The sequence below is a fragment of the Piliocolobus tephrosceles genome, chromosome 4, assembly GCF_002776525.5.
Source record: "Piliocolobus tephrosceles isolate RC106 chromosome 4, ASM277652v3, whole genome shotgun sequence".
In the NCBI taxonomy this organism is placed as follows: Eukaryota; Metazoa; Chordata; class Mammalia; order Primates; family Cercopithecidae; genus Piliocolobus; species Piliocolobus tephrosceles.
This window is the reverse complement of record NC_045437.1, coordinates 30187339-30206180: the sequence shown is the minus strand read 5'-3', so window position 1 is coordinate 30206180 and position 18842 is coordinate 30187339.

The window sequence follows — 18842 nt, the reverse complement described above, 5'->3', positions numbered from 1 at the left end:
TCAACTACATGGAAACTGAACAACCTGTGCCTGAATGACTACTACTCACATAATGAAATGAAGGTAGAATGTTCTTCATTCAAAGAACATTCAAAGATGTTCTTTGAAACCAATGGGAACAAAGACACAACATGCCAGAATCTCTGGGACCCATTTAAAGCAGTGTGTAAAGGGAAATTTATAGCACTAAGTGCACACAAGAGAAAGCAGGAAAGATCTAAAACTGACATCCTAATATCACAATTAAAAGAACTAGAGAAACAAGAGCAAACACATTCAAAAGCTAGCAGAAGGCAAGAAATAACTAAGATCAGAGCAGAAATGAAGGAGATAGAGACACAAAAAACCCTTCAAAAAGTCAATGAATCCAGGAGCTGTTTTTTGAAAGGATTAACAAAATTGATAGACTGCTAGCAAGACTAATAAAGAAGAAAAGAGAGGAGAATCAAATAGACGCAATAAAAAATGATAAAGGGGATATCACCACCGATCCCACAGAGATACAAACTACCATCAGAGAATACAATAAATACCTCTACGCAAATAAGCTAGAAAATCTGGAAGAAATGGATAAATTCCTGGACACATACACCTTCCCAAGACTAAACCAGGACGAAGTTGAATCCCTGAATAGACCAATAACAGGCTCTGAAATTGAGGCAATAATTAATAGTCTACCAACCAAAAAAAGTCCAGGACCAGACGGATTCACAGCCGAGTTCTACCATGGGCACAAAGAGTAGCTGGTACCATTCCTTCTGAAACTATTCCTATTAATAGAAGAAGAGGGAATTCTCCCTAACTCATTTGATGAGACCAGCATTATCCTGAGATCAAAGCCTGGCGGAGACACAACAAAAAAAGAGAATTTTAGACCAAAATCCCTGATAAGCATTGATGCAAAAATCCTCAATAAAATACTGGCAAACCAAATCCAGCAGCACATCAAAAAGCTTATCCACCATGATCAAGTGGGCTTCATCCCTGGGATGCAAGGCTGGTTGAACATATGCAAATCAATAAATGTAATCCATCATATAAACAGAACCAAAGACAAAAACCACATGATTATCTCAATAGATACAGAAAAGTCCTTTGACAGAATTCAACAGCCCTTCATGCTAAAAAAATTAGGTATTGATGGAATGTTTCTCAAAATAACAAGAACTATTTATGACAAACTCATAGCCAATATTGTACTGAATGGGCAAAAACTGGAAGCATTCCCTTTGAAAACTGGCACTAGACAGGGATGACCTCTCTCACCACTCGTATTCAACATGGTGTTGGAAATTCTGGCTAGGGCCATCAGGCAAGAGAAAGATATAAAGGGTATTCAGTTAGGAAGAGAAGAAGTCAAATTGTCCCTGTTTGCAGATGACATGATTGTATATTTAGAAAACTCCATCGTCTCAGCCCAAAATCTCCTTAAGCTTATAAGCAACTTCAGCAAAGTCTCAGGATACAAAATTGGTGTGCAAAATTCACAAGCATTCCTCTACACCAATAATGGACAAACAGAGAGCCAAATCATGAGTGAACTCCCATTCACAATTGCTTCAAAGAGAATAAAATACCTAGGAATCCAACTTACAAGAGATGTGAGGGACCTCTTCAAGGAGAATTACAAACCACTGCTCAACGAAATAAAAGAGGACACAAACAAATGGAAGAACATTCCATTCTCATGGATAGGAAGAATCAATATCATGAAAATGGCCATATTGCCCAAGGTAATTTATTGATTCAATGCCATCCCCATCAAGCTACCAATGACTTTCTTCACAGAATTGGAAAAAACTACTTTAAAGTTCATATGGAACCAAAAAAGAGCCCATATTGCCAAGACAATCCTAAGCCAAAAGAACAAAGCTGGAGGCATCACACTACCTTACTTCAAACTATATTACAAGGCTACAGTTACCAAAACAGCATGGGTCTGGTACCAAAACAGAGATATAGACCAATGGAACAGAACAGAGCCCTCAGAAATAATACAACACTTCTACAACCATCTGATCTTCAACAAGCCTGACAAAAACAAGAAATGGGGCAACGATTCCCTATCTAATAAATGATGCTTGTAAAACTGGCTAGCCATAAGTAGAAAGCTGAAACTGGATCCCTTCCTTACACCTTATACAAAAATTAATTCAAGATCAATTAAAGACTTAAATGTCAGACCTGAAACCATTAAAACCCTAGAAGAAAACCTAGGCAATAACATTCAGGACATAGGCATGGACAAGGACTTCCTGACTAAAACAACAAAAGCAATGGCAACAAAAGCCAAAATTGAGAAATGAAATCTAATTAAACTAAAGAGCTTCTGCACAGCAAAAGAAACTATCATCAGAGTGAACAGGCAACCTACAGAATAGGAGAAAATTTTTGCAATTCACCCATCTGACAAAGGGCTAATATCCAGAACTTACGAAGAACTTAAACACATTTACAAGAAAGAATCAACCCCATCAAAAAGTGGGTGATGGATATGAACAGATACTTCTCAGAAGAAGACATTTATGCAGCCAACAGACACATGTAAAAATGCTCATCATCACTGGCCATCAGAGAAATGCAAATCAAAACCCCAATGAGATACCATCTCACACCAGTTAGAATGGCGATCATTAAAAAGTCAGGAAACGACAGGTGCTGGAGAGGATGTGGAGAAATAGGAATGCTTTTACACCGTTGGTGGGACTGTAAACTAGTTCAACCATTGTGGAAGAAAGTGGTGCGCTTCCTCAAGGATCTAGAGCTAGAAATACCATTTGACCCAGCCATTCAATTACTGGGTATATAACCCAAAGGATTATAAATCATGCTGCTATAAAGACACATGCACACGTATGTTTATTGCGGCACTATTCACAATAGCAAAGACTTGGAACCAACCCAAATGTCTATCAATGATAGAATGGATTAAGAAAATGTGGCACATATACACCATGGAATACTATGCATCCATAAAAAAGGATGAATTCATGTCCTTTGTAGGGGTGTGGATGAAGCTGGAAACCATCATTCTCAGCAAACTATTGCAAGGACAGAAAACCAAACACCACATGTTCTCAGTCATAGGTGGGAATTGAACAATGAGAACACTTGGACACAGGGTGGGGAATACCACATGCTGGGGCTTGTCGTGGGGTTGGGGGAGGGGGGAGGGATAGCATTAGGAGATATACCTAATGTAAATGACGAGTTAATGGGTGCAGCACACCAATATGGCACATGTATACATATGTAACAAACCTGCACGTTGTGTACATGTACCCTAGAAATTAAAGTATATACAAAAAAGAGATATTTTGTTTTCAAAAAATCCAAAAAACAAATATGTATTCATGTCTTTTAAGGAATATAGTTACTTTTTTTCTGGGTACATACAAAAAGTGGTAATGTCGAGTCATAGAATATTTATATATATAGCCTTAGAAAACAGTAAGAAGATTTTAAAAGTTGTGACATCAATTTGCACTTCTGTTAGAAATGTTAGAGTGTAAATTGGTGTCTGGGAGTTCTCCACCAATACTCAGTATTTTCAGCGTTTTTAATTTTACCCAATCCAGATGGGAGTGGATTGGAATCTGATGACTAGTGAGGTTGGGTGTCTTTTCACGTATTCATTGGCTATTTACATGTCCACTTTTGTCAAGTGATTTCTTGTCTTCTGTTCATTTATCAAATAGAATTTCTGTTTTTTTCCTCTTGTTGATATTTTAGAAGTTCTTTGTATATGCTGTATACAAATGTTTTAGGTACAAAATATAAACTTATTTCCTATGCTATAGTTTGTTTTTTGTCTCTTAATGCTTTGTTTTGATGAAAAGCTCCTTCTTTCAATATATTCTGGTTTGTCTGTCTTTCTATTTTAATGAACACTTTCTATGTCCCATTTAAAATATTTTGGCTACTTCAAAGTTATAAAGATATTCTTTTATATTATCATTTAAAATTTTGTTAAGGTTTAGATTTATATATATATTTTAGATTTATGAATATTTTTATATATTTTATATACATATATAGAAACCCATTTCTATGTATAATATATATAGAAATTATATGTGTGTGTGTGTGTGTGTATATATATATATATATATATATATATATTTTTTTTTTTTTTGAGAGGGATTCTCACTCTGTCGCTCAGGCTGGAGTGCAGTGGCGTGATCTCGACTCACTGCAACCTCCACCTCCTGGGTTCCAGTAACTCTCCTGCCTTAACTTCCCAAATAGCTGGAATTTCAGGCACCCACCACCACGCCCGGCTGATTTTTTTTTTTTTTTTGTATTTTTAGTAGAGACAGGGTTTCACCATGTTGGCCAGGCTGCTCTTGAAATCCTGACCTTAAGTGATCCACCTGCCTCGGCCTCCCAAAGTACTGGGACTACAGGCATGAGCCACTGTGCCTGGCCTCCATTTACATTTTTAACCCACCTGGAATTGATTTTTGAATATAGTGTGAGGTTTACTTTTTATGACTTATTATATCTATATCTATGTTTAAATCTCCGTCTACCATGTATCTATCTATCTATACCCAGTTTACTTTACACCATTTTTTGAAAATAAACATTCTTATTCCACTGATCTGTGGTGTCTCTTTTCATTAACCAAGTGTTTACATAGTCCAAATAATGCTAGGAATAATAGTGCTATTTTAAATAGACAATATAATTCATAGACATTTTCAGCCACATTTAGTAGTTCCAGTAATTGTGGTATTTTAACAGTAAATGTTAAACACTGATAACATAGTTTTAAACCTCTCTAATATCAAAGTGACAATCTGATGAAAGATTTGAACTCCATTCACAGCAAAATGCATATTACACAAAAATTTTGAATATAATTTTAAAGTTGTTTTGAACATCTTATAGTGTGTGCATTCTGATTTATGAACCCCTGTGTTATAATCTTCTGAATAAATGATAGCATTTGACTTCATAACATAAAAATTACTATAAAATACTTAAGAAATGTTAATACTGGATGAAATAAATGATTTTTTGAGCTTACATTTGCATTTGTTAAGAAAACACTTAACTTTGTGGTATAAGTGTGTCATACCTGAATTAAATGTGCTTTTTTAACAAATAGATATTGACTATGTTCTATGCAACTAGAACACAGGAAAGAATGCTTAGCTCATTGTCTAGTGGGAGAAATCACACTTTAATCAAACAGTAATTCATCTTTTTTAATGGAATTATACTAAATAACAGAAGTCATTTTAACAACATGCATGAATAAACTAACCCAAACAAATTTGTGGATGTTAGGGATGGATGGTGGACAAGAGTCAAAGAAGGTTTGCTTAAGGAAAGGGCAGTTTAGTTGAAGTCTGAATCATGAATATGAGTTATTAGTCAAAGGGGCAGGTAGAAAACATTTCAAGTAGAGTCAGCATCAAGTACAATTTCACAGGGTAGGCAAGAATGTGGTTAGTTTGAGAAGAAAAAAAGCTAGCTTGAGCCAGTGAAGCATAAAATGCAAAGGAGAGATAGCATACGGCAATGCTGGAGAAGGCAGGATTGTGCCCTTTTCTAAGAGCACTGGGAGGCCAGAGTACTGGAGGGGCAGCACTGCCAAGAGATGATGGTGAATGGCTTTGTTGGTATCAGGAGAGACAATGGAATGTGAAACTTATTGACAAGGAGAGAATTTATAAGATTTGGTAATAGATTTGGTATATGGGACGAAGAGAAGGGAGTTCTCAAGAGTTGTTTCTGAATAGTTTATATAACTGAATAAATAAAATTTGTTGAGATGGAAAAAAGCCATAACACAGTAAGTGGATAAGATCTTTTCTTTTTCTTTCTTGTGGATGAACAGAAGTAGAGTGAAAACAAAAATCATGGAATTATTATAGTTAGGGATTTATTGAGTTGGAACTGGATTTAAAGCATCTACATGATGAAGTCGAGTTGACAGTATGTAGATTGCTCTAGTAGGGACATGGTCTGGCTAGAAGGTATACATTTGGACATTTGGAAGTTGGTGAAATTTAGATGGCATTTGAGGCCAAGTATGGAAGAGATTGCCAATGGAGGCCCTGCGGGACATGCATTAAAAGAGTTATCTTTATCTTTCCTGGTCTAAGCTGGCTCTGTTTGAAATCAGCTGATTAAATATACTTTTGCTTGAGAGCAAATATATAATGACTCTCTTGGTCATTGATAATTTATCAAGATTGTTTAGTAGGCTAAGAGGCCTAAGTAGACTTCAGAAATTATGACTTTGGGAATATATTTTATCCAAATCATTATCAAACAGAAATGTCCTCTTCCTAACTGAAAACCAGAATTTGGTATTCTCAAGGGCTTATGATAATTATGGATCTTTTTGTGTAGGAAGATGTGTGTGTTTGTGTGTGTGCAGGTAAGAGAGAAAGAGGGGGAAAGAGAGAGAATTAAGCTGGGTGTTAAACATGTGAATATTAGCTACACCACTTTGTCTTTAGCATTTCTTCACCAAAATCTCACAATGTTATGAATAAGGTTTAATGTAATAATACAGAAGCATTCACAAGATTAGAATTTCAGAACTGGGGAAATAAGTCCTTAGAACATGGACCGTAGAATAAAATACGCTATTCTTTGGGTTATTGTGGAAGAAGAGGTTCAGAACAAAGTCTGTTGGGTATCTGTGAGATGAGGTTACCACAATTATCTCGAAGCTGCCAAAAAAACAAACAGACTACCTCACAGTTTTACATGAGGTCAATTCTGAACCTCACAGTGCCTGGCACAAAGTATTTTATTCACTGGGTAAGCATTATTGCAGTTTCTCAGCTTTGACACTATTGTCTTTTCGAGATGGATAATTCTTTGTTTTGTGCTATCTTGTGCATGGCTGCATGTTTAATAGTATCATTAATATCCCACTAGATGCCAGTCATACCACTACCCTAATATGACAACCAAAAGTGTCTCCAGATATTTGTGGGGGAGGGTAGGGGCAAAATGCCACTGGTTGAGAACCACTGATACATTGAATGAACAAGCATTTCCTTTCTGATGGATATTGGCTATTCTGAGTCCTTTTTGTCCTTCCCAACTATATCCAGGAGGATGGAAGGGTCTTAACTCTTGAACAGCAAGAGGGAGAAGGTCACTGTTGGTCACCCTGTGGTCAGAGTCAGAGGTCGCAGATCAAGTCAGGTGCTGACAGGCACATTCAGTGAGGAGCAGTGAGCTAGGGTTCGAGGCTATGGATTGCCTATTAGTCAGCTAGGGTTCATCCAGGGCACACATGTGTGCCTATTTAATGCCTTCTAGGCTTTATGAAAGAAGGTTTTCACAAGACGACAGTGGAACCCTTGTGAGATATCTTACAGATAGGCCAGAGATCAACTCTAGAGGTTAAAAGTTACCATTTAATTGACTCCTTTCTCTTTAGGTCAAATTACTTACAAAGAACAGTCTGAAAAACAAGGGAGTGAATCTGCCATCTCATGAGCTTGACATTTCCTTTGAAAAGATAAAATTTAATGACCAAATAAGAAGTAGTTATGATCCTTGAGTTTGAATTTGCTTATGGATGTGACTGGTAATGTGAACTGATGTATTTCTACTCTGGCTGGTCCTGTATACCCAATATATCAGCAGGCATGTGCTCCACAACAGTAAGGGTTATACAGTATTCAGTTGAAGCTGTAAGTCTTCATAGTACCACTGCTTTACACATGCATTCACATTGTAAGGCTTATATTGAAGAAGATAATGTATACGCCTGTAGGTAAAGGGTGGTTTCTTATAACAGCTCTCTCTGGAGGAAGAAAACAATGTGTTCTGCACCAGTATTTCTTCAGGTGTCTTTAAGCATAGCTAATATCAAGCATGTTTGCATAGTCCTAGAAAATACAGCTAAACTGCCTCCTGGTATGACATGCCGTAGGACAGCAGCCAAGTAGAAATGTGTATTGTTATGACAATACAGGGATTTATATCATTTTATAATCATGCTGGCTGCCAGCAGGAGTAGAAACCTAGTGACCTAAATGAACTCAACCAGAAATCCATTAAATGATTTAATTTTTGGTACATCCAGCTATTGATTATATAGGGCTGGAGCGAAAGCAGTAGCAATATCAAAGGCAGCCATGAAAGCCAGAGAAGAATTAGTAAGAGGAACTAACTACTGTGAGAAGTGAATAGATGTCTGACATGAAGGGGCTAGCACAACTAGAACAATAATTTTGTGACAAGGCTGATTTATTCCCCGTGCAATGAAGAAAAGAATTTCCACAGATTGTTCATGTCAAAACATCAGACTATAACAGGTGTCTCAACATCTGAGTACACTGTGATGCTCAACATTTTTTGCCTTTTGAAAAAACTAGAAACAAGTGAACAATGTACAGGTTCACATACAGGAGATCATGAAATCTTTTGTGTTAGAGTGACTGCGCAGGGTACAAATGCTGCATAAAATAGAAATGGTAATGTGTAGCTATTGCAGGGCTCACATTCACAATAAGAATACTAAATGTAATAGAACTTCAGGTGAACTCAGCTGTGTCATATTATTTGTATAGTAGCAGAGAAATGTGTCTTTTTCTCAATACTCTACTACAAACAATCTGTAATTCTAGTTTAAAAAAACTCCGCAAGTAAACAAAGACCAAGACCTTTGTTTTGTTAGTCCATTCTCTTACTGCTATTAAGAAATACCCAAGACGAGGTAATTTGTAAACACAAAGAGGTTTAATGGATTCACAGTTCTCCATTGCTAGGGAGTCCTCAGGAAACTTGCAATGATGGCAGAAGATGAAGGAGAAGCAAAGGCATGCCTTAGCGTGGTGGCAGGCGGGACAGCATGAGGGCAGGGGAAATGCCCCTTATAAAACCATCAGATCTTTTGAGACTCACTATCACAAGAGCAGCATTGGAAAATCAACCCCCATGATTCGGAGATCTCCATCTAATCTCTCTGCTTGACATGTGGGAATTATTGGGATTACAATTCAAGGTGAGATTTGGGTGGGGACACAGAGCCAAACCATATCACCCTTTATTTCAGAAAATAAATATATAAAAAAAGGCTTATGAAAGAGTCCCTCCACAATTCAAGGTATTGAGAGTAGAGGATTGTGGGATAAAAATTCTATAAAAATCCTTTAACAGATTCATGGAAGGAGTCTTAAAAGATTCACAGGGCTTTTACTTTTTACTTTCTTTGATTTTCACTGAGAACATAACACAGGGAGAATTCAACTCTTTGGGTGTTGGGGGGACTATATTTTTGTTAGGATTGCAGTGAAATAATGCTAGAAATAAAAGGCTCATGTGAGCCACTAAAGTATGAAAAAGGGGTTTATTTTTATGTTTGCTAGCATAATCCTTATCCATTTTTGATCTAATTATAGAAGAGTAGATTTTAATAGCAACTATTTCCTTCTTTTACCATAAAGTCAAATAAACAGTTCTGAGGTTCGCCTTAAACTTTTTGCCCTCCCCAACACATGCCTAGGTTCTGGAGGTGGAAATGACCTTGGTCTCTGGTGATACGTTCTATTCCAAGCCTTTCTATTGGCCTTAGCTATATTCCAATGTATAAATGGCAGTAACAGTAATAGTAATAGAAACAGTCTCAGGCATAGTCACTGGGGGACTTTTTTCCTTTTGTGAAGACTACAGATTTTTCACTTCATTAATTATTTCTCCAAAGAAAGAACATTTATAGCAACAATAAAATAAAATATTTTTAGTTTGGGAGGTAGGGAGCACAACTGGCTATACGCAAGGATTAAGGATTATGGTGGTTAAGGTTGAGGAGACAGACTTTCTGGATTCAAATCATGGCTTTGCCACTTTCATGAGATTGGGAAATGGGCTCCCAGTGAGTCCCGCTCTGATCAGTTGCCACGCTATGTTGAAAGGTTCTGAGGCTGCATTCAAACACAGAAGGAGGATTGCTGTTGTCAATTAGCAATGTCTATCATGGCCATGAAAAGGGGGATTGGCATCATTCAAGTCATCCATTTGTCATCCCTGGGCTGGAAGCAGTAACAGAATATTCAGTCAGTTTGAATGTGACATTTATCATCCATGAATTAATCTTACAAATCCTCCTGGCTGCTTAGGTGGGTCTTCTTTCCGCACTAATCTTTATGTACTCCTCCTGAAGATGTGCGTTCTCTTGAAATAATAAGTATTCTATGGTCAAGTAGTTGCACTATTCTGTCAAAAGCAGCAAAAACTGGTTTCTGAGAAGAAACGTCCCCACACCATTATACTTATTTTAATCTGTTTATGAGAAAGTTGAAATTTTTTCTTAGAATCTTTACTATATTGCTATCATAAATATCACATAGTTAAGTAATGACAGCAAATTATGAAGGAATAACAACAAGGAACATTTTAATAGTTTAGACCCTGGATTTGAATGAACAAATATTTCCACATACTACTAGACAACATAATCCATTGTATATAGAATGGTATAAAACTAAGTTTTGTATGTAGTTTCTCTCAAATTTGTTTTATTTTAATGTTACTGTTTATGGATCATTTCCAAAGAAAAAAATTAAATTAAAGAAAGATTAATGTTGTGAGGAGTTTTTAAATATTTTATTTCTGCATTGACTGATACACTATTAACCTTGAATGCTATTGATCTGTATTTAATAGAGAAGTGGGTAGATTCTTTCTAAGAATATCTTGAGTTGAGGATTAGCAATTTTCAAAAGCAAATTTATAGATAATCTCTTTCACATTGGCTGCAAATGTATTGTTCTAGGTGTTAACTGATATATTAAAGAAAGAAATCAGTAAAAACAAATATGATCCTCTTTTTCCACAATCAAGATGACATTTCAATTTATAGGCCTATTGAGTATTTGAGAAAATACATATGCTTCTTTCTAAAATACTTTTTAAAAGTAATAATATCTTGGATTTGCTCATTTAATCACTAGATAATTCCAAGGAAAATAACTATTCTTATTTCCAAATGTTGCGTCAAGTTACACATGTCCATATCTCATAAAGTTGTCTTTTACTACATGAAGATTTAAGATTGATGAGATATAAATTGCTGTTCTAAACTACATTTGTTATATTCAAGTGAATTCAGTTTAGTTCTAAATCATAAAGCTCTGCTTTCTTTTACATTTGGATCATCACATCTGTAGATGGAGAACTGCCCTGAAATAAATAAAGTTGACTTCCAGTGTGAACATGGCTGCAGAAGTCAGCAATTTCATCCTTCTCCTCCTGCAAATCATAAAAAGAGCAATAAAGAGCATGGAAAACCAAGAAACAAAAACCCTACAAATTTCCTTTTCAATTGAACCAGGAGACAGATATAACGTACATCCTTTAAAATATATGTAAGACCTGCCAGGAGCATCTGAGATCTGGTGAAAGTCATGAAGAAGAAAGTAAAGGGATGAAGCACACAGAGGAGAAAGAGGATCCGGGGAAAACAGATTTCAGAAAATAGAAGCAAATACACACCTCCTGAAATGGCAAAAGCTTTGTCCCTGCCTTTCACAGTGTTGCTGAAACTAGGGGTCATCAGATTAGAGACAGAAGCCTTGCCAGACTCAGTTTGTCTCTGAGAAGGAAAGGAGGTGGGCCTACATAGAGGGATACAAAGCTAGTAGGAAGCAGTTTGCCTGTGTGCAGGCAGAGGGAAAAGTCACAGAGCTGTCCGGTAGGTCATGAGTGTCAACTTGGGGAAACTTCAGCCAAGAGACAGAAGTGAGCACTGAATATGTCTGCTTCTAGAGCAAAAATTAAAATAATTATGGGGATTAGAGTGACAGTATAGAATGTCAGTGTCAGTGGTTATAACAAAGGAGGAAAGATCTGCCACTGAGTGCAAAAACAAAACAAAAAAAACCAACAAAACACACACAAAACACACACCTCCAATTCTAGCTGTATCATATCCTGGATTTTAAACACATCTCAATTATAGAGATATTAATATAAAAAAATGGACTTCATCCATTTAATAATTGTGATAAGAGAAGAAAAAAGCATAGTTGGAAGCTATTACTGTTGAAAAATATGGGAAGAAAAATACTACCTAAAAATTCAGCACTATGGGTGTGCATAAATTATAAATCAATTGTAATGGTAAGACATCCAGCAAAACTACTGTGCTTTCTACATATCAGAAGAGCTGAATATACTGTCTATACTAACATGCATACAAAATGTAAGTAGAATCAAATAACAAAGAAGTTTATATCTTGCTTATGTAATAGTTCCAGGTAGAGGTTACTGGTCAGTGGAGACTCTTCTAAGTGTAGCGATTCAGGCATCCAGGCTTTTATATCCTAGGATTTAATCATCACTTGCCCGTAGCCAGCAAATGGGAAGAACCACAGAGGAGATGCAAACTCTTTTTAAAAGCCTACCCTGAAAAAGATCTCATCACTTTCCTTCATTTTCCATTGACTTGATGGCTCATATGGGCATTCCTAACTGCTATGGAGACTGGGAAGTATAGAGTTGAATTAGGTAACTCAAGAAGAACAGGAGAGAGAATTTGGTGGCCAGTTTATAGTCTCTGTTACAACCTTCAACTCAAAAAGGAAAAAAGGGGATAGCAAATTAATTTGAGGAAAATTAGAAAGAATAGAAAAAGACACAAATCAGGGATTAATGAATATAAAAAGAGAAAAATGATAGAACTAATAAACCCTCGAAGTGAGAAAAGTTGTATTGTCTGCTAATGTTTAAGTTAAAAATGAGTGAATAACTAAAAAATATATGTTTGCATTGCTTGTATAAGCATATGACAAGGACATACACAACAAACAATAGCGGTAACTGTGTATTTAAAAGGACGGGAATTAGATGAGGGAACAAGGTGGAAGCCATCTTCTTATTGTACATATTTCTATTTACTTTCGGTTTTTCAACTATGTAAACAAATCACTTATTTAAAAAAGCACAATAACATATAAGCTAAATGAAAACAATTATTTAAGCAAAATTGAATTTGTAAACTTCAGCTCTGAGATTACTTTTCCTAACAAGTTTTTAGGAGGAGAAAATATTTTTAACAGGGGGGCTTCTAAACAATCAGTTAATGAGGCACTATCATTTTAAATGAGATAGAATACATAGCTATGAGATGACTGCATAAAAACTTGAAAGCATAGATGATTTTCATCTATCATAGTAGTTAATGATATCACAGTAGTTAATGATATTTGGCACAGCAAATGGTGACTATGCTTCCGCAGTCTGGTCTTTGGTGGATTGTCTCCCTAAGGCAATGTTGAGAATTACTAGACTTTCAATTTCATATCTAGTTGACACATTGTGTGATGGGATTTTCCTGCTTTGTGACAGTGAAAGTCTAGGAAATAGGAACCCCTGATGGTGATATTTTATCCCCGAAGTGATTATAAGAAACTCCGTTGATGGCATAAAATATGCCTAATTCATTCTTATTTCTCTAGTATGTGAAAAATCTGAGATTCTGAATTAATGCTGAACAATTAGAGTGAAACATGGTGTTCAGGAGGCAATAATTCAACCGCAGGGTAAAGCCACCTCAGTGGGTGCTGCGGGAGATGGTAGAGAAATCCTAATTACTTATGACCACCTTTGGGTACACTATTTCCATGTTCCCCTTGAAATAAAGAGAGAAAATATCTTGTAGTCAGTATTAGAGCTTTCTATATCAGCTGGAGTTGCCTTGTTATCAAGAGGGAGTGAATGATTGAAGAACGAAGACTGATATCAAAGAGGCAGTCAATGGGTAAAAAAAGGGAGGAGTAGCAAGAAGTTGGCTACAAGTACTATCTAAATTGCTTCTTTTCTTTCCTTTGCACTCATCTTTGACCCTAGTTCTCCTTTTAAATATCCAAAGTTACTGAAGGAGAAGGTTCTTCAAATAACCTGTTTTGAGTTTTGAGTTTATTTACCCCCACCTTTGTTTTCTTTCTTATGTAAGCAACAAGAGTTCCTTTTTAACATCTTTAAAAAAAAAATGACCCAGCTGAGATGGGTCAGAGTGACAAATGAAAGAAAAATTTTTGCTGAAGGAAGTGAGTAGCTGAAAGTCAATATTCTCCAACAGACTGAGTGAAAGCAGCCCTCCACAGCGTGGTCTTATGTGACCTATTCAGACATATCTGTTTGTGTGAGGTTAATTCCCCCGGACTACCCTTTGTTGATTCGCATGAGTGGTTGAGGAGGGACAGTCAAAACACATCCAAGTTTGTGGTCATGACTCCCGTGTCTGGGAAAGTAGTACATAGACTGACATTACGGAGAATCCATGCTGTTTGAGGTCAAGGTAAAAGAATGTCTCTGCTTGGTTCTAAGCTTCTGGAGTGGTGATGTTGAGAAGGAAGTTTCCTTTGTTTTAAAAGCTGCTGCAGAGTTTTGCATAGTTCTCTAGTTGATTAGAATAGTGGGAATAATTAGGGTAGCCATACATCCTGCTTTGTCTGAAACATTCGTGGTTCATGCCTATTGCTGCAGTAAAATGATAAATGGCCCTTTCATTCTCAAAAGTGTGCTGGTTTGGATGGCAAATTATACCATGTCCCAAGGAATTACCAATTTTAAGATTTTAGTAATTCTGTTTGTGAAAAGAGCAATAGCAAACAATATGTGCATGCCCCTTTTCTTTTTCTTTTCTTTTTTTATCAAGATGGAGTTTCACTCTAGTCATCCAGGCTGGAGTGCAGTGGCACAATCTTGGCTTGCTGCAACCTCTGCCTCCCAGGTTCAAGCAATTCTCCTGCCCCAACCTCCTGAGTAGCTGGGATTACAGGTGCACGCCACCACACACCACGCTAATTTTTGTATTTTTAGTAGAGATGGGGTTTCGCCATGTTGGCCAAGCTGGTCTCCAACTCCTGAACTCTGGTCATCTGTGCGCCTCGGCCTCCCAAAGTACTGGGATTACAGGTGTGAGCCACCATGCCTGCCACATATCCCTTTTCTCTAACAATCACGTGAATGATTGGGTCCCTACCCTATAGATTGGAATGAGAAGAGGGCCCCCAGCAGGTATATTTATTTAGGACCATGAATAGAGCAAGAAGAAATCCAGCATTGCATGTCTATATTTTCCAGTGAGTTTAGCTACCATATAGCACATAAAACAATTCAAGTTATTCAGGAATGTATATTTAAGAATTATTTTGAATAATATTCCTATGAAATCTTTTTTAAACCAATGTGATGTACAGTGTTTTCTTCTTTCTGAGCCTCCGAAGTAGGGTGGGTAAGAAAGGGGCACACAATATGAGGCACTATTGCTCTCAGGTTCATGCAAATGCCAGCCTTGCACTTCTGTTTGTTGAAGAATATTGATTTGTGCTTCAAACCAAGTCTCGTGCTTTATCTATTCTAAGGAGGCTTCCTGAACTCTGTGATCTCTCACTATCCCCACCTCAAACTAGTGTATTTCCCCTCGTGTGTTCTTTGATGGTACCTCATGCAAACCATTGTTTCACTTCGTTGAAAAGCATGTTTGTGTGCCTGTGTGTTTTGCTGTGTGTTTTGGTTCCTTGAAGTTAGAGATGAGATTGTATCCATTTTTACATCTGCAGCACATATTACTGCATCTAATACATGTCATGGGCTCAATATTTGTTGAACTATAAAAAGAAAATTAATTAAAAACAAATCATTGATTCAAAAAGCTCATTCAAATTATTCTCAAAAAACATAACCACAGCCTCAGAGAATGTGTTCCAATAATAATAATAATAATAAGTAATATTTTCTGACCTTTATAATTAAACGGTTTAAGTCCAAGTTTTGAGGTATTTAATACTTGTATATAGGAGAAAGCCTGAAGAAATAATACAATTTTCAGTGTTGCCATGAAACCTACAGAGATGGATTCTCATTGGGATATCTTCTGAACACTTCTTTCCACTGAGAAATAGCATAAAGTCGTCTTTATTGTGGCGTGTTGACTTCTGACTCATCCCAAATGAATAGAATAGACTTCTATTTCTCTCTTGCTCTGCTTCTTTTTCTGAAGAAAAATGCTAAGCCATTTTGGGGAAAAATTTTAAGAACATGCCAAGTAAATGTGATAAAGTCCAGATACATACAAGGTCAATAAATCATTTCTGAACTCAGGTTTTGAGGGATCTGTAATGTCTACTGAATGAAAATATCTTTTCATTTCTATATTTGTAATATGACTAATTAGATGCATCAAAGCAATGTAAAATCAATCTAGATATATTTGGTAGGGAGAAGACTGGCTTAATTCAATTTTCAGTCTTTGATTAACATTTGAGTTTTTCTCTTAATATAGAGACATGCAAGACACCATGTGAAACCAGAAGCTCAGAAATAAAAGAACACAAAAGAAGTTAGCTTTGAGGAGGTCTATAATCATCCCATATTAATATAATCTCACAACCCTAATGTACATTTTTAGCAATGAATCCATGACTAGGAGCTGAAGAAGAGAGTTGCATAATTATATATTATATTGAATGTGTTCAGGATGATTCAAGTGGAAGTGAATCACAAGGCCTCAATTATCCAGATTGACTCTCTTGATCAAAACTAATTTACTGGATAATTGTGCACTTCTCCATCCCTTTGGCCTGATAAGCTCTCATCGAGTTAGGGGATGGGGAGCCAAATTGTACTTATTATTTTTTTGTGTGTGGTTCTTTCTTCCTTGGTTTCAGATTTGAATGTGAACACTTGGCTTCAACTAAGACCTGTCTGGACTTACAAGATAACTGGAAACTGTTGGGTTTTGTTTACCAGGTGGATTTTTCTGAGTTTTGTCCAACTCTGGTGGGGATGATCTTCTGGGTCTGTTGTTTGCTGAAGCACACTGCTGCATTATGCATGATTCCTGACTGTTCCTCATCTGAATAAGCTGTACAGTGCTTTGCTAATGACTTCCCATTTGTACTCAGCCAGTGATTTTTGACAATATTTACACCTAAGTATATATTTTTTCCATAATATTAACACCCAGCTTTCATGGTAAGATATTATGGATGAGAAACATATGTCATATACTTGTGTATAATGTTTAAATATTTAAAGCATCAAAAACTAAAAAGTTACATGGAAATCTTCTTCCAGCAAAGTTACACAGTGGATATGTTTTGTCAGTAGTATGAAGCTTTTATAATGTTGATTTATTGTATCAAAAGTAAATGCAAAACTGGAACTTGGAGAACAAGGCCTTATACTAAATATTTATAGTTTGAAAATAAATTTTCTCATTAGTTTTGCCATTTGAAACATTAATTATACTGGGGGAGGATGAATTGCTTTTCATTCCTTATATATCACCAACTTCAGAAGATATAAAATCTTTATTTACTAATTTATTTGAATAACACCACAGATCCTCATATCTCGGTACTAGAATGTATAAACATATCAAAGTAAGACATGACAGATATTTATGCAGTTCCCCATGTATAATAGGAGTTTTGTATGTTAGGGAAAAGTAGATGGGAGACAAAAATCTGATAAGTGGCTTCTATTTTCAAATCTGCCATTGCATCACATCATGACTTTACTTGACACACATAAAATGGTGATTATATCTGCCCTGCCCACTGCAGAGGATTTTGTGATGATCAAATAAAATAATATTTCTGAAGGTGCATTGTAAACCATGAGATATTATATACATTTAGGCATTATTATTTATTAGGTTTTGGCACTATGTAGTTGAGCCCAGATCAATTATGGGTCATAAATTTCCAAGTATCAATTGAAAAAGCCTCCAGTGAAAAAATCTCAACTCTTTTCTTTGATATGATAAGACTAAGAATTGGGAAGAAGCTTAGAAAATGTAAAAAGTCATTACGTCAAGAACATACACATTAACAAGAAAAAGTAAAAGACTGGTATCTTGAAAGTTAGTTCAGCAGGCTAGGAGGAAAGCTATGTGAGTCATCTAACCAAATTATGTAGACTAGGTTGTAGTGATTCTGTGGATGCTCACAAAAATATGCATAATGACTATTTAGCTGAAGGGATAAGATCAATTCAATGATGTACTATCAAGACTGAATTTCTGCATACTTTGGAGGGAAAGTGAGAACAAAAACTCAGATTGTCTTTTAGCCTATAGAGATTAAGTGAAAAAAATTAGTTTCAAAGAAGTAATGATGTTGAAATGAAGGAAAATGCACCTCTTCATATAGTTTCTCCTCTTTGTTGTGAAAAAATTGTACTTCATATAGGAATATTCTCCATTATTTTTAATATATGGAAAGTTCTCATATTTTTCAATGTAGACTCTTGAAATTTTTTTTTTTTTTGTATAATAGTGTCACTCACTGAATTGCTAAAAGGCTTCCTAACACAAATTATTAACACAAATGGATTAAGATTTTCTATAATCATAATCTTTTTCTGTAAGTGCACTTTTTAATAAATCTGATTTAATAGCTGGATTTCCATAAAATTGCCATCTTTTAACCCTGTTATATTTTCTGCAGTTGCTCAGTGTGCCAGATTCCATTGCAAATACTTCCAAAGGGTGAACATAAATTCAGAGTGACAGTAAACATTTTGGGCATATGTTAAACCAGGAAAATTGATTATTGACTGGTGCTACTTAACTCTGATTGGTATCTTGTAAACCTGAGCTACAACACTGGAGGAAGAGCAGTCTTCAAACAAATTGTTTTCCTACAGACCAGCAGGGTGCCTAGGGTGCTAGGGTATATGTGTTCTTACTTCAACATAGGCAGTATTTAGAAAAACTTTTTGGTTCAATGAGTCGTCTTTTTAGGTGCAATCCTAATTTTATCCATGTGTAGTTAACAATCTACTTTCTTCCCACTATCCTCTTACTGGTATTTGACAGTAACCCCCAGTGTTATGTTAATAGGAAACAT